Raw genomic sequence first — 13,172 nt, 5'->3', positions numbered from 1 at the left:
AAGCAGTGTTTGTGAATGAAGAATAAGGTTTCTTTTTTAATTTAATTTAAGCATAAGTAATGACATTTATTTGTGATGAATTGCATTTCGTATATAATATTTTTATTTTATTATTAAAGCATGTTATATGAGTAAACATGCATGTATTAGGTTCTCCACGTTCAAAGACTGCTGTTGTTCTGCAATTGTATATTCAGCTAATGCAAGGCCACTCCATTTGCTGATAGATACTTTATTCATGTTCGTCCACCCCCGGTAGCTGAGTGATCAGCGCGACAGACTGTCAATCCAAAGGGCCCGGGTTCGATTCCCGGCTGGGTCGGAGATTTTCTCCGCTCAGGGACTGGGTGTTGTGTTGTCCTAATCATCATCGTTTCATCCCCATCGACGCGCAAGTCGCCGCAGTGGCGTCAAATCGAAAGACTTGCACCAGGCGAACGGTCTACCTGGCGGGAGGCCCTCGTCACACGACATTTCATTTCATTTCATTTATTCATGTTCAAGACCAGTTTTGACCTTCACATCCAGGCCATTATTAAGTGAATCTGAAAACTGTGCTGTTATGATGCAACATCAGATAATCAAATGATCATTTGACATTGCCCTAGAATGGCACAATTTTCAGATTCACTTGGATGTGGCCCAGATGTGAAGGCCAAAACTGGCCTTGGGCTTAACTGAAGTATCTATCAACAACTGGATTGGCCTCTCATTAATTAAATATATATAAGTGATTTCAATTCTCTATGAGGAGAAAGATGCCAATAACTAATCGGGCAGTTACATTCTAACAATTCACGAATGGAATTTCAAAACAAGTAAGGGTAGTGTGCAGAAACACCTACCGACACTGGGACTGGTTGAGCTGGCAATGGTTAGATCAGTAGTGAGAAAAAAAGAATAGGAAAAAGAAAGACTGAAAAAAATAAGAGAAACAAATATTTTGTGACAAGTTAAAACTATGTACCATAACATGAATCAAACTTGTGTTCCAGTTTTCACGGGCTGTAAGCTGCTAAGAGCAGTATCTGAATATCCCTTGCAGCTTCAACATTTCACTACTTTCCCTCCATATCTTACAAGCTCCACAGATATTCTCTCATGATGCTGTGACTCTGGCACACTGAGGAGAATATATCCCAAGAGCTCTTCCCCCGATCTACTTCTATGTACATACTCAGCAGGCCACCATATGATGCATGTGGGTACCTTGTACCACTACTAGTTATCGTCTTCTCAGTTCCTTCATATGATCCTTAATTTCTCTTATCTTATCTTCATGGTCCTTACACAAAATGTATGCTTCAGGCAGTAGAATAGTTCATACATCAACTTCAAAAGCTGGTTCTCTAAATTACACAAAACCTGTGCTGCCAGCAATAGAATGCCTCAGCAGTCAGCTTCAAATATTGTTCTCTATATTGTCTCAATACTGTTTCACAAAATGGACTTTATCTTCCCTCAAGGGATTCCCTTTTGAGTTCCCAAAGCATCTCTGTAATACTCGCATGCAGGTTGAATCTACTGGTAGCAAATCTAGCAACATTCCTCTGAATTGGTTCCGTGTCTTCCTTTTATCTGACCTGGTGGGAACCCAAACACTTGAACAGCATTCAAGAATAGGTCACCCTAGTGTTTCATACATTGTACCCTTTATAGATTAGCTACACTTTCCTAAAATTCTCCAAACAAATCAAATTCAACCATTCACTTTCCCTACTACTGTCACGTGCTTACTAGCTTCTGTGAATTACATAAATGGGAATTTAATAATATTATGAGAAGGAAAGTTGCCACTCATCACACAGCAGAGATGCTGAGTCGCAGATAGGTGCAACAAAAAGATTTTCACACTTAAAGCTTTTGGCCAATGGCCTTTACCAGCAATAGACACACATACGCACACACACACTCACACAAATGCAACTCACACACACAACTGCAGTCTCAGGCAACTGCAAACACACTGCAAGCAGCAGCACTGGTGCATGATGGGAGTGGCGACTGGGTGGGGGAAAGGAGGAGGCTGGGGCAGGGAAGGGGAGAGATAGTATGGTGGGGATGGCGGACAGTGAAGTGCTTCAGGTTGGGTGGCAGGCAGGGAAGAGATGGGGAGGCGGTGGGGTGTGGGGAAGTAGCAGAAAAGGTGAGAAATAGAGAGACATAAATTAAAATTAAAACAATTTTTATAGCGGAAAAGGAGAGAAATAGAGAGAAATAAATAAATTAATAAATAAAAGTTATTTTTGTTTTTATTTATTTCTCTCCTTTTCCGCTACTTCCCCCCCCCCCCCCTCCCCATTTCTCCCCTGCCCGCCGTCCAACCTGGAGCACTTCACTGTCCACCATCCCCACCATACTATCCATCCCCCTCCTTGCCCCAGCCTCCTTTCCCCCATCCAGTCACCACTCCCATCGTGCTGCTGCTGCTGCTGGTGCTGCTGCTCGCAGTGTGGTTGCATTTGCTTGAGACTGCAGTCGTGTGTGTGTGCATATGTGTGTCTATTGTTGACAAATGCCATTGGCTGAAAGCTTTAAGTGTGAAAATCTTTTTGTTGTGCCTATTTGCGACTCAGCATCTCCGCTATATGGCGAGTGGCAACTTTCCTTCTCATAATATTGTTAGATTCCATACTGCATTTTCCATTGTTTGAAAAACGGGAATTTTTCTTACAATGCATCCTTAGGTTCCACAATCCTCCAAGCCTCATCCTGCACTAACCCTGTTCCACATCCACCTTTACTCCTATTCCCAAACCAATCACTCCATTTATTTTGCATTCAAGCCTTCCCCCCTGTTGTCTCTCTTCTTCCTCTGTACTCTGTCCTATCTCCTCCTCCTAATCAACTCCTCCAAGTCATTGAGTGCTATAAGCAACTCCTGATGCATGTGCCAGGGCAAGCTCATTGGTAAACAACAATCCTGCCACCTTTCCCTCTCACAACCCTCCCCTCCAAACCTTCCTTCCTTCCCCTACTACTTCCTCCCCTCCCTTCAACCAACACAAACTCGCACTCCCAGCAAGCTGCGGTGTCTGTATAATGTAGTAGGCTAGAACTATGTAGCCATGCTAGAGTGTGTAGTTTGTGTGTGTGTGTGTGTGTGTGTGTGTGTGTGTGTGTGTGTGTGCGTGCGTGCGTGCGTGCTTGTGTGTGTTTGCGAATTTATCACTAGGTAGCTCTGAAGGAGATCATATGAAAGCTTAGCAATGTTTCTGGTCTTTGTCACGTGCCAATTAATCACTCAATGCCTCAATTATGTAGTGAGTTGGTTACCTTTGTTCCCATCATTAACACTTAGCATGTGGCTAATGTAATATTGCAATAACTGCAGTAATTGCCAGTTACAATGATTTTCTGAGGTGTCAAATATATATTTATTACTCCTGAAAATGTCTGAGAGGTCTGCAGACTTCACAGTTTGCACTGTGACTGCAACAATGTAAAAACTTGCCATTTTTGTAAACTTTAATACTGTCTTTTGCTTCATAGGTATTAGCAGACATCTGAGTTCTCTCTGTTTCATGCATTCTGTGAGTTTTTGCATTCAAAATATGCAGTGAAAAATATTCAGTGAAGAGGAGACATAGTTGGGGCAAATGATTTACAAAAAGCCATGACAAATCTACAGATGAAGAAAATGAAGTATCTGATGACAGTTCAGATTACATGTCATCTGAAAATAGTACAACTTCTAGATTTTCTTGAAGTTGGGTTGCTGCATATGTTCATCTTATTTTCTTGCAGATTGTGTTGGTATGCACGATTCTCCTGTACGTACATCAGAAAATAAATCCGAGCACATAATTGCAGCAAATGTAATGTTGGATTCTGTATTTCAAGGTGTACTGCACCGTACTCAACTACGAATGTTAAATTTTGCTTTGACCCTGTGTTTTGTGTGTTTCTCTGTGATGTAAACAAAACGTAAAAGATACCTAAATATGGAGATCATGCATTTGTTTGCATAACAGACTTCATTTTCAATTTTTTCTGCAATAAATACTATTAAATTGAAGTTTCATCTGTATGTTCAGATTTAACTCTAGCAATACCAAAACATGTGTATTTAATGAAGGAAGTCCAATAAATGTAAAAAGTTTTGAAATTACAGCTACATATTTGAACACATGAACTGTAACTTCCAAAAAACATAAATTTCAGCCAGTCCACAGGAAACGGAAGCTACCTACAAGTTCAGCACTGTAAGTGTTAATTATTGATATAGCAGAGAGTTGACTGAATCACAACCACTTGCATTTTACTGAGATGATTTATTCTGCACTTTGCATCAGTCTAGGAGGCACTTTTAGATAGCACATCTAACAGTACTCTGAAGTAATGTGCACAGACTTGAAAGCTGCATGCATTACCAGTGTGTTTTCATCCACGAGATTGTGCCTCGAAAGAGCAATACTGTGAACTTCTGATAGAGCCTGCCTTGGGCAGATGCCTATTTAAACCCTGCTGCATTATGCTTTCATTCAGTTATCATGTTATTACTGTGTGCATACATTTGCCTTACCTTATTGTGTTCAGTGTATGTTATGATGACTGGCGTACTTGCCACAGTTAAATAAAGTTGTACTAACAATCTTGGTTGTGTTATGTGTCCAAGTTACAACACAAGTGGCAATGAAGAGGAGATTGTTCTCCACATGGTTTCAGTCTCTGGTTGGTTCTCCATTGCGTCTACGATGTCTGACAGTGCTACTGATGAGTTTTTAAGTCTGCTAGTTGATCAGCTAGAGGTTCTTATGGCAGCATTGCAACATTTCAATCAACAGCAGGAGGCATTAGCTACAGTGCAAAACAATCAAACCCAAATATTGCTAATATCTGCCTCTGTTTTGGTCAGTTTGGATCCATCTCAATCTACACCACCTGCCACGTTACCCCTTGCATCTCCTGTTTTGCCTGTCACTACCCTGGTCTAAATCTAAATCTAAATCTACATCTACATAGACACTCCTTCAGCCACCATCAAGTGTGTGGTGGAGGGTACTCTGTACCACTACTTGTCATTTCTTCTCTTGTTCCACTCGCAAATAGAGCGAGAGAAATAAGACTACCTGTATGCCTCCATATGAACTGTAATTTCTTGATCTTATCTTTGTGGTCCTTATGCATGATGTATGTTGGCAGGAGCAGAACCATTCAGCAGTTAGCTTCAAATGCCGGTTCTCTAAATTTTTTTAATAGTGTTTCCCAAAAAGAATGCTGCCTTCCCTCCAGGGATTCTCATTTGAGTTCCTGTAGCATCCCTGTAACACTTACATTTTGTTCAAACCTACCAATAACAAATCTAAGCAGCCCTCTGCTGAATTCCTTCGATATCTTCCTTCAATCTGACCTGGTATGGATCCTAGACACTCAAGCAGTACTCAAGAATAAGTCAACCAGCGTCCTATTATGCAGTCTTCTTTACAGGGGAACCAATCTATTCAAAAATTCTCCCAATAAACTGAAGTCGACCATCTGCCTTCCCTACCACAGTTTTCACATGCTTGTTCGACCTCACATCACTTTGGAACAATATGCCCAGATACTTAAATGACATGACTGTATCAAGCTGGACATTAGTAATACTGTATCTGAACATTACAGGTTTGATCTTCATACTCATCCGCATTAACTTACATCTTTCAATATTTAGGGATAGCTGCCATTCATCACACCAACTAGAAATTTTGTCTAAGTCATCTTGTATCTTCCTAAAGTTACTCAAGTTCAACATCTGTCCGTACACCACGGTATCATCAGCAAACAACTGCAGACTGCTGGCCACTCTGTCTGCCAAATCATTTATGTGTAGAGAACAACAGCTGTCCTATCACACTTCCCTGGGGCACTCCTGACAATACCCTTGTCTCTGATGAACACTCGCCATCAAGGACAACATACTGGGTTCTATTATTAAGAAGTCTCTGAGCCACTCACATATCTGTGAACGTATTCCATATGCACCTACCTTTATTAATAGCATGCAATGAGGCACCATGTCAAATGCTTTCTGGAAATCTAGAAATATGGAATCTGTCTGTTGCTCTTCATCCATAGTTCTCAGTATATCATGCGAGAAAAGGACAAGCTGAGTTTCACACGAGTGATTCTTTCTAAAACCATTCTGATTCATGGACATAAGCTGCTTATCCCTCGCCATTCTCGACTTATGATGAGTCTGTCAAAGACTGGGCAGTCTATGAAAATCGGTTGCTGCAACATTTTCGTGCGTTTGGGCTTAGTGTTGTTACCTTATGCCGTGCTTTCTTTTTGTCTCGGTTATCCCCTCACATGTATCAAATACTTTGCCAACTGGCCCCCCTGCAGGATCTGTCTTCACTCTCTTTTGATAACATGTGCATCCATCTTTCAAAATACTACAGCAAACAGACACATATCACTGACACTCGAGTTGAGTTCTATCAGCGTTGCAAGAAACTGGAACATTCCTACAAGACTTGGGCAGATGAGCTTCAGGGTTTAAGCAGACATTGTCCCTTTTTTACTGATGTACATAAGGACTCATATGCTGACCAAATGAATTGTGATGCAATCATTTGGTTGCCCCCTGATCATGAGGTTCATGAATGTGTCCTTACTATGTGAAATCCCCTCCCTCTCCAACATTCTAACTATAGCACAATCATTTAAGGTTTTGAGGGCTACAGGTAGTCAGATTGAATTGTGGTGTGAGGTTGCAGAATTTCAACCCACTTCTCCTTGCTGTTTGTCAGATGGTTCACAGAGGGACAATATGGTGGCAGTGATCCACATGTGGGCAAAACATCACGGTGGCCGGCCCACCTGACTGTGGCACCCACGGCCACAGCAGCAGCACAGCATGCATGATAATGAACAACAATGCGAGTGTTCCATGCTTTACTCTTGTCCGTCACGTTTTGTCACTCATGATAGGCCTAATTGTCATATGTGGAGGGTCGTCTGCCGCCAGCGCAGCAAAATGGGTCACATCACTCCTGTTTGTGTAATGCAAAATTCCAACAGCCTATTGCAGATGCTGACATGGATGTCCATTGTATCCAGTAAGCTTTTCATTGATGTCAAGATTTATCAGAATGTTTTGCACATGCAAGTCGACAGTCGGCCAGAGTGGCCGAGCGGTTCTAGGTGTTACAGTCAGGAACCACGAGACCGCTACGGTCGCAGGTTCGAATCCTGCCTCAGGCATGGATGTGTGTGATGTCCTTAGGTTAGTTAGGTTTAAGTAGTTCTAAGTTCTAGGGGACTGATGACCTCAGAAGTTAAGTCCCATAGTGCTCAGAGCCATTTGAACCATTTTTGCAAGTCGACACTGGTGCTGCTGTGACATTACTCATCTTGCAAACAAACATGGTCTTAGTGCCAGTGTCACATACATTAGTCACCTATAATAAACAAAGCATTCCAATATCAGGTAGTTTCTTGGGCCCTGTCACATGTATATCTGTGGTTTGTCTGCTGACTTTTCTAGTGCTGAACAATGTATGCACCAAAAAATTATTTGGTGTAGACACCTTTAACCTTTTCAGGTTTACTATTTCTGATGAAGTTTAATCTTGTCTCTGATCAAGTGCCTTATACACAGTTCAACTCTTTATGCTCTGAATTCTCCGCCCTGTTTTCTGTGGGTTCAGGCTGTGTGAATAATTTCAAAGCCCACATCATCATGAAACCTTCAGCCAGACTTCGTTTCTTTCGGACTTATGGGCCAGTGCGCTGGCATCTGTGACCAAGTCAATGCAGAGTTTGACCACCTCACAGCCTCTGGGGTTGTCCAAATAATCACATTCAGTGAATGGGCTATCCCCTTAGTCATTGTCAAGAAACCAACAGTACAGTAATGCCTTTGTGGTGCTTTCAAAGTTTCTGTCAATGTTCAGTCTATCACTTGCCGTGCCCTGTCAAACATTTTGCTAAGCTTGCTGGTGGTCAGTGTTTCCCAAGATTGACTGCTCCGATACATATTTGCAGTTTCCCGTTGATGCTGACTCTCAATGGCTCTTGGTCCTTAACATACCTTTTGGCTTGTATCAGTATTTGTGGTTACCATTTGGTGTGGCCAGCGCCCTGGCAATTTTTCAACAGTTTCTCGAAGAACTCATGATGTCTATGCCTGGCTGTGTCAGCTATCTCGATGATATTGTGGTCTCTGGCTGCTCCACTGCTGAGCATCTCAACAACTTATATAAGCTCTTTTTGGTGTTGTAAGCCACTGGGTTAAAACGCAATTTTGAAAAATGCTGCTTCTTTCAGCCTTCTTTTGTTTATCTTGGGTTTAAGGTCTCTAGTACTGATATCAAACCCCTTCATCAGAATGTCTCTGGCAACGTGGCTCTTCCGCATCTTCTGTCAGTCAAGGAACTCCAGGTTTTTTTTTTTAAAGATTGCTTATTATCATCAGCTGGTTGCACAACTGTTACATGCCTTGCTGCATAAGGGGATTACTTTGGCTGTCCGCACGCATGTGAAATTGCATTTTCCAAACTGAAGTCTATGTTACAATCTGCATCTTGCCTTGTAACCTACCAACAGATCACCGATTAGTGTTAGCAAAACCTAGCATGGGCTGGGCACGTTGTTAGCTCATAAATACTCTGATGTCTCTGAGCAGCCTATTGCATATGCGTCGAAGACGCTTAATTCGGCTCGGACTAGATATTCACCATCAGAGAAAGAAGCACTCGCCATTGTTTATGCATTAAAGAAATTTCATGTTTTCCTGTACGGTGTAAAATTCCACCTCAAGGATCACAAGCCAGTAGTTTCACTGTTTAAACGTTTAAACCCTCAGAGTCACTGCCAGACAAAGCAGTGCATAACCTTCAATGTTGGGCACTGTTCCTCTCTCAATACACCTATGAGATTCACTTCCGACCCACGGCTAAACATGTGAATGCTGATGTGTTCTTCCATTTTCTGACCAGTATGGATACAGTTTCTGATCAGGAGGAGTTACTCTGTTTCCACGTTTGTGAATGTGTTCAACAAAATGTCAACCATTTTCCAATCACCAGTGCTCAGGTTGTGCAAGCTAGCACTACCGATTCGATTTTATGGAAAGTGATACATTGTGTACAACATGGCTGGCCTGAGGTGCCTCCAACATGGGCATCTGACCCCTCTGTAGCTACTATGTGTTTCAGCATCATTTCTCTGTCACTGATGGTGTCCTGCTCCTTGATATGGACTATTTAGCTCCTTGTATAGTGGTTCCCTCAGCACTCTGTTCGGAGATCCTGGAATTGCTTTATGCTGATCACTGGGGGCTGTCACGCCCCAAGGCATTATCCCACCATCATGTTTTCTGGCCTCATTTGGATGGTGACATCACTCATTTGGTTACAGCATGTTCTCAATGCGCATCGTAGTAAGGTGAAACTGCAGGAAACATTCTCTACATGGCCACAACCTTCGCAAGCATGGGACCAACTCCACATTGATTTCACTGGCCCTTTCCTTAATGCATACTGGCTAATAGTAATTGAGGCATTCTTTCAGTTTCCATATTTTGTTCATTACCCATCAACTTTGTGGCAGCCCCATCGAGAATTTTTTCCATCGAAGGACTTCCGGCTGTGTCGATCTCTGATAATGGACCTCAGTTTGTGTTGCAGGAGTTTGCCTCCTTCTGCAACGCCCAAGGGGTTTGCCACATTTTCGCCTGCCCTTCCACCAACAGTCCAACGGTGAGGCTGAAAGATTAGTTAAAATATTCAAAATGCAAATGAAAAAGTACATGATTAAGTCCCTGTCCAACATTGCCTTGGATCAATTTCCATCTTCCTATCAGTTCATGCCATTCAATGACAAAAGTTCCGCCAAACTGCTTCACTGGCATCACCTCAGACGCTCCTGCATCTCCTGCACAGCAGCCAAGAATGCTGACCTGTGCAGCCGTCATCCCGTTTTTGGCCTGAGTTGGCTGTCTGAGCACGTGAGTTTGATCATCACCCAAAATGGATTCCCACCATCATCTGCATATGCTGTGACCACTGTCTCTGTGGCATCCATACAGAGAAGGGCCTCTGTACTTGTCATTACGACCAGCTGCACCTGGGTGTGGACGACCAGACAACCTCGGCCAGGACACCAACATCACCATGCCAGTCTGCGTCACTCGACAGATCACCTGATGTAGCAGGTCCTTGCCATGACAAACACAAGGGGTCTCCCATCACTGGTGGACAAATATGGCACAGCTTCTCCAATACCACTAAACCAATGCAGCTGCCGTCCACACTGGAGCCATCTCCTCCGCTCCTGCCACCAACTGGTGGGGTACCAACATCACCAGGCCCTGTACCTGATGTGGACTTGGAGCTCACACCAGCATCACCCACCCTGCCATATAGGTTGACAGGAGAAGGTGGATTGTGACACTACCCACACCCAAAGTACTTCCAACCATACACCACAGTATCAGCACATCATCTCAGCCACGGACATCTCACGAATCCAAACTGTACCCATAGGGGAGAGGAACGAAGTAATGTACGCACACTTGAAGGCCATGTGCATTAGCGGTGTGTTGTCATCCGCGAGAGTGCACCATGAAAGAGCAATATTGGGAACTTCTGATAGAGCCTGCTACAGATGATTGCCTATTTAAATCCTGCCACACTACACTCACGTTTAGTTATCATGTTATTACTGCTTGGATACATTTGCCTTATCTTATTGTGTTCAGTGTATGTCATGGTGATTGGCATACATGTCACAGTTTAATAAAGTTGTATTAACATTCTTAGTTGTGACGCATGTCCAAATTACAACAAATTCAGTCTGCAAAAAGCAGGGATACAGGTGCAAATTGCTGCGTAGCATACCAGAAAATACTCTGCTAAAGGCTAAAAATATATTATCTTCGTAAAATACATTCCCAAAGATGTTTTTGAGGCATGTCCACAGAGAAACCAATTGATGAGGATGATGATACTAATAATAACCACAGGACCAAAATGACCAGGGTATGAAACACATATACAGTATTTACCAACATAGCTTGGTAATTTAGATGGACTCAAGATGAATATTTCAGTATGTTAATTTCATTGCAGCAGCAGGCAGAATGGAAATAATAGTCTCAAGACATTTTGAATCACAGATTATGGTAGCATTTATACAGTTATATATTTTGAAATCCCCAATGCATTTTTCTGTCTGTGTATGGAAGCTAATCTCAGAAACTACTGTAGGATTCTGAAATGATTTTCATAAGGAAGCTTTATGTATATAATTTATAATTATATGCAGTAATGATGAGTGTGTAATATATGTATTGTTATCTGTCCCATATTTAAGTGGTGTTTGGAGCGAAATCTTGTTACAATGATGGGAGCTATGAGCTGGTCAGCTACAGAGGATGCAGTATCTGGTAGGAGAAACATTAAAGTAAACAGCCACCACATCTCCAGAGAACAGAAAAGCTGAGCAGAATCTACACATATCTTCTACATCTATACACATTACCTGCTGCATCTTTCTGTTTGTATGTGAAGGCTAATTTCAGAAACAACTGTAGGGATTTTGACACAATTTTCATTAACAGATAGACTGATTCATGAGAAAGGTCTGTCATGTATAATTTACAACAGCTATGCCAGACAAAGTGTCCGTCTGTAGATACTTCGTGCTACAAGTGCAAAACCAGGTCAGGTCACTAATATAAATTTCACAGAGATGTGTTTCCAAGGCATTTCCATCCTCAAATGGAGATATTTTTTGTTAATTTGTGTTTAAGAAATTTAAGTATTACTGGGTCATGACTGTAACTGCAATAAATAACTGAGTGACAGCATTTAATTTAGAATTTAGGGACAAAGATTTTAGGGATCAAATTATATTTTTTGGAAACATCTAAAGAGAGCTACATATCAACAAAAATAATCAATGTTTGAAAACATAATGTAATTGTATAGATAAAAAATCTACTCACCAAATAGCGGCAGGAGAACACCCATATAAAGTTATTAAAATATGCAAGCTTTCAAAGGCAGTGGTTCCTTCCTCTGGCAGAAGGATTGAAGGGGAAGAAAGAGGGGTGAAGGAAAAGGACTGGTGAGGTTTAGGAAATGGAGAAGTTCAGAAAAGTCGCCCAGAACTCCGTGTCATGGGAGACTAACTGAATGGGATGAGAAAGAAAGACTGATTGTTGGGGACTACAATGGACAAGGTTTGAAAATATGAGAGCTTAAAGATGGAATACAGGGTAATACACAATATAGAATTTACTGCCAAAACATCCTTTGAGATATTAAGAGTGGGAGGATAAGTGCATTGCAGGTGACAGAGGTAGGAGGGGGAAATATACAGGTCAGAAAATGAAAGATATAGAAAACTTAAAGGGAATGACGAAAATAATAGTAACTGTGAAGAAATGCTGAGATAGAAGACATTAATGTAAATTTAGGCCAGGGGATGGTGAGAACCAAGGACATGTTGTAACACCAGTTCCCATCTGCAAAGTCCTGCGAAACTGGTGTGTGGGGGAAGAATTTATGTGGCACATGTGGTGAAATGGGCATATGTTGCAGAGTATGCTCTGCAATAGGATATTGTGTGTTACCAGTATACACCCTCTGCCTATGCCCATCCATCTTAATGGATAGCCCGCATCTCGTGGTCGTGCGGTAGCGTTCTCGCTTCCCACGCCCGGGTTCCCGGGTTCGATTCCCGGCGGGGTCAGGGATTTTCTCTGCCTCGTGATGGCTGGGTGTTGTGTGCTGTCCTTAGGTTAGTTAGGTTTAAGTAGTTCTAAGTTCCAGGGGACTGATGACCATAGCTGTTAAATCCCATAGTGCTCAGAGCCATTAATGGATAACTTGGTGGTCTTGCATATTACTCATCTTCCATCTTCTAGCTCTTAGGTTTCCAAATCTTGCCTGGTGCAGTCCCCAATAATCAGTCTTTCCTTCTTATCCCATCCAGTAGGTTCCACCTGACCTGGGGTTTTCGGTGACTTTTCTGAATTCTCACCATTTCCTAAACCTCAGCAGTCCTTTTCCTTCATCTCTCTTCCTCCCTCTTCAACATTTCTATCAGAAGAGGGAGACACTGGCTCGAAAAGCTTGCATGTTTTAATAACTTTATGTGGGTGTTCTTTGATTTAACGAAGGCTTTTGACTGTGTTGACCACAAAATATTACTGCAGAAGTTGGACCATTATGGAG

General features: G+C 42.1%; 1 protein-coding gene across 1 annotated transcript in view; it reads right to left on the bottom strand.

Annotated features, from left to right (window-relative positions):
- LOC126257510 (myosin-I heavy chain) overlaps positions 1–13,172 on the bottom strand; it is an 829,484-nt gene that overhangs the window by 53,913 nt on the left and 762,399 nt on the right. The gene's annotated exons all lie outside the window — the stretch shown is intronic.

The sequence above is a fragment of the Schistocerca nitens genome, chromosome 1, assembly GCF_023898315.1.
Source record: "Schistocerca nitens isolate TAMUIC-IGC-003100 chromosome 1, iqSchNite1.1, whole genome shotgun sequence".
Classification (NCBI taxonomy): domain Eukaryota; kingdom Metazoa; phylum Arthropoda; class Insecta; order Orthoptera; family Acrididae; genus Schistocerca; species Schistocerca nitens.
This window is presented reverse-complemented; position numbering and strand designations above follow the sequence as displayed.